This window comes from Camelus dromedarius, chromosome 7 (genome assembly GCF_036321535.1).
Source record: "Camelus dromedarius isolate mCamDro1 chromosome 7, mCamDro1.pat, whole genome shotgun sequence".
Taxonomy (NCBI): domain Eukaryota; kingdom Metazoa; phylum Chordata; class Mammalia; order Artiodactyla; family Camelidae; genus Camelus; species Camelus dromedarius.
Window position 1 is genome coordinate 46,704,550 of NC_087442.1, and position 4,475 is coordinate 46,709,024.

A 4,475-nucleotide genomic window follows, 5' to 3' on the forward strand; every position below is an offset into this window, starting at 1 on the left:
ATTGGTGGATCTAGAGAACTGCTCAGTTTTGGCTTCAATTTTTTGACAAGAGTACATCAGATAATGTGTTGTACTTCCATCCATCAGGAAGCATACAATATCCAGTTAACTGGGTTTTTTTAGATGATGTTAACAGTCATTAATGATTATTGCCAAGATTCATTATTTAATCATGGCGTTAAAATATTAAAATTCTATCACTCTCACTTCATTTATTAGCTGGAATACTTCTATTAAAAAAATCCTTCTCCTCCTCAACTATTTGGTATCCCAAGATACAGTTTGTAAACAGATTCCATTTGCTTGATTTTGCCTTTTTTTTTTTTAACCAGTTTTCACAATGACAAATTGGTTCTCCTCATCCTCTAGATATAACCAGTGAATTTTGAAAGTTATTACCTACACATTTAAAATACATTTGCTATTTCAATCCATTATAGCTATTAGGTTATGGATGTTCAGTTGTTGCATCTCCAGCCGGGGAGCCTGCGTAAGTCCTTTTGCCCCATTGGTAATACTGTGGCTTCTGATTTTCTGGTGTGACAGGAAGTGCCAAATTCTTTTTATACATTTTATGTCACAGACCCGGAATCAGCCATTTCTCCAGAATTCTGGGAAATGGTATTTAAAGTAACAGTCTAGGTGCTAGGGATTGCTATTTGCTTATTGTTAATGGTTACTTATTGCTGTTGAGTTGGTGATTGCTTACCATTGGTATTATCAGATTTAAAAATTCTTTTTGTCAACTTGGTATGTTTAAATAATGTTTCTCCAGTGTAGTAATGAGTTTGAACATCTTTCGCATGTTTACTCACCATTTTTGATTCCTTTGTGGTGAAAACTATTCATAGATTTATACTGAGGTAAGTTACATGAAAATACTTTCTAGTATTAAACTTACTTTGATTTTATGTATTTTACTTTTTCTAGAGTGGCACATTTGGTTTGCCAATACTTTATTTAGAATTGTTGCCCTTGTGTTTGAGAATGAGATTGTTGAATAGTTTTGTTTTTTTTTTTTTTTGGCCTGATTCTTGTCTCATTCTGATATGTTAGCTTCCTTAAGTTATTGGGATGGTCCATCTTTCCTCCTCCCTGTCCTCCTCATCTCTCTCCCTCTTCCTGTCTTCCTCTTTTTCCTTCTGCTCTTAAGAGGTTGTGTAATTAAGTCGGGAAATTTTCTGATCTCTGAATGTTTGTTAGAATTTACTGATGCTTTCTTTGTGGGAAGACAAGACACACTACCACTGACAATTTAAAGTTCTGAGTCAAGTTTTCTATTCTTGAGTCAGGTTGGAAAGTTTTACTTTTTGGAACTTGCTGATTTTGTCAAAAGTTATCAGCATAATACCTGTATCTTTAGTGGCTGGTCTAATATGGTGTCAAACAGAGTATGTCCATACACAAACCAGTGATCTTTGTTGATTCCTCTACTATTCCTCCTCTACCCCTTCCTGTCTCAGAACAGCCGACTCTATCCTCCAGTTAAGCCACAATTCTCAAAAGTCATGTTTCTTCTTTTCTTCTCTTTCTCTTGCAACCCACTTTCAATCAATCTAGAAGTCCTTCTGGCCTTTCCAGGGTCTGGCTGTTTCCCCATCTTCATTGCACCAAGTGTCTTAGACTTTTCAGGCTGCTACAACAAAATGCCACAGACTCCGTGGCTTATAGACAACAGAAATTTGTTTCCAACAGTTCTGAGAGCTAAAGTCCGCGATCACGGTGCAGCATGGTTGCTTTCTGGTGAACCAGTCCTCTTCTGGGTCCATAGCTGGCATCTTCTGGCTGCATCCTCACATGGTAGAAGGGGCTGGGGACCTTTGTGGGGTGTCTCTGATAAGAACACTAATTCCACTCATGAAGGCTCCACCCTCATGACCTAAGTACCTCCCAAAGGTCTCACCTTTGGTCACCATCATCTTTGGGGGTCAGGATTTCAACATGTGAATTCTGGGGGACACACACATTCAGACCATGGCATCAGGTTGTCCAGGCCATCATTACCTCTTGCTTGGCCAGTTGTGTTAACTGGTGCTCTGGCTTCTAGACTTGCTTCCCTATGGTTTGTTCTCCACAAGGCACTCCAAGAGAGCCTTCTACAAGTTAACTCACCCTTCTCTGTCTTTACAGCTTTTTAGAATAAATTCCAAGTCACCATTTGGCCCACAAGGCGCTCTGTCATCTGGCCCTCTACTGTCTCTGGGACTCTTATCTTCTCTACCATTTAAAAAAATTCTGAGTTCTTGCTCTTTCTTTTCCTTCTTCTCCTTCTCTGTTTTCTCCTTCCTCCTCCTCCCCCCCTTTCCCTCCTCCTTCTTCTTTTTTTTCCTTTGGTCCTCTGAGGATTTCCCTTACTTATGAGCTTAGCTGTGCATTTCAACCAATTGTTTGTTTATTTCGCATTTTAGTTGATCTATCTTACGTACTTTTGAATCTGGAATGCTTCAAACTTTCTGTTTTTCATGCCTTGCACAGCAGCCTCATGGAATGACTTGCCCAAAGTCTTACTGTAAATGAAATTGCAACGACCAGACTCTAGGATTCTGCACCCCCAGGGAAGTACTTTACTTCAACGTTGGGCTGGGGCTGTGCCCTATTTTCTTTAGAGGGTCTAATAGAACAGATATTTCTAGCCCAGTGAGTGTCTATAGGCAGACAAGACAGGAAGAAAAACATTCACAACAGTCTCATGTTCTAAGGAAAGTGTAATCAGCACTGAAGGGCTGCGACAGCCACTGGTAAATATGTAACGGGAAGTAGCTCTGGGAATTGCGGCTAATTTCAGCACCGTCACTTTTGTGAGAAGCTGCTCTTTTTCTTTTTCTTTTTCTTTAGAAATCAGATCCGAATTCCTCAGAATTTCTGCTCTGGGGTGAGGCTGGAGACCGTCTCCCTTTAGTGCCTTCAGTTCATTTTGGCGGCACCTAGGGTGGTTGTCAGTCAGAATGAAAATGAAACATTGGCACCTTGATAATTATAGCAGATTTTAAAAAAATGTTCATTGGCTCTGGTTAGATAGTGTAGCTGGAAACAGGCTGTACCTCAAACAAAATGGCTGCAGGTTGAAATGCTCAGAATACTATGCAAATCAGCTGAAAACTGAGATGTTCAGTCAGTCAATCAATTTTGCTTCATGTGATGCCAAAAGACTTTTTTTTTTGAAGAACCTTATTTGTCTCATTGAATTGACTGACTTCGGGCCTGAATTGCCTTAATTGCATGGTAGCTCTTCGTATATGGTAGACAGTGATTGCTCTGCTGAGCCATGATCGAAGGCAACAAATAGGCTGTGAATAATGGTGGCCAGCCCCAGTTGGTAGACAGCTTGCTAAATTTTTCCTTACAAAATAATTTACTGCTGCCAACCAAGCAGTTAGTTGGTTTAAAAAGCATGTGAATAATAAAGAGTATGGTATTCTATCCAGTGAATTAAATTTTAATATATCACATCAAATCATTGCATCAGTTAATCCAGTACCAATTGTTGATAGATAAGGTATGATGACCTTCAAAACTCAGGCAATGAGCTGTCCTGGGGTATGTGCTTTGGTCTTTGGCTTTGAAGATTTCCTTTTCAAAAACAGCAGAAAGTTATGTTTTCTAACTATGAGGGTATAATTATAATGCATATTTGGAAATCCCACCTACCCAGAGGTAGTGACAGCTAATACTTTAGTATATTTCCATCCAGTCGTCTTTTCACACATTTCATACTAATTGAGATGATGCTCTATCCTGATGTGATTTTTCTTCACTTAATAATTTGTATACTGATGGGTTTCTTTTCCACTGAACATGGTGACTCAAGTTTTTCCCATGTTATCAATTCTCTGGAAATACTTTTAGTGGTACATAGTATTCCATTGAATGCAGAATAGTTTACTAAAATATTCTCCTATTTTGGACAGTTGGGCTGTTTCTTATTGTCTATTGTTATAAATGCTATTCAGTTGAACATGTCTGTATATGAAGTTTTTTCCTATATCTTAAATTATTTTCTCATATAATCATAGTAGTATTGTTTAACCAAAGGTGACAGATATTTTTCAGACTTCTGAAACAAATGGCTAAATTGTTTTCCTAAAAGGACATCCTTACTTGTATTTAATCCAACAGGACACAAGATTTGCCTCACCATACCTAGGCCAGTGTGGAATATTACATTTTTTTAAAACTGATACATCAATTGATGAAAATTATAGCTTTTAAAATTTATATTTTTCTGGTTATTCTTAGAGTTGGATATATTTTTCATACATTTATTAGTCATTTTTCAAAGCAGGAGATGAACTAGTCTGTTCATGCCCTTACCCATTTAAATGTTGGGATCTCACTAGTTTTTTTCATAGATTTGTATGAAATTTTTATATACTAATTAAAAAATTTGTCTTATGTGTGGTGAATGTTATCGATTTATTCTTTGCATTTTATTTTTGTTTTGTGTTTTGATGTATAAAACCTCTACATTTTTACGT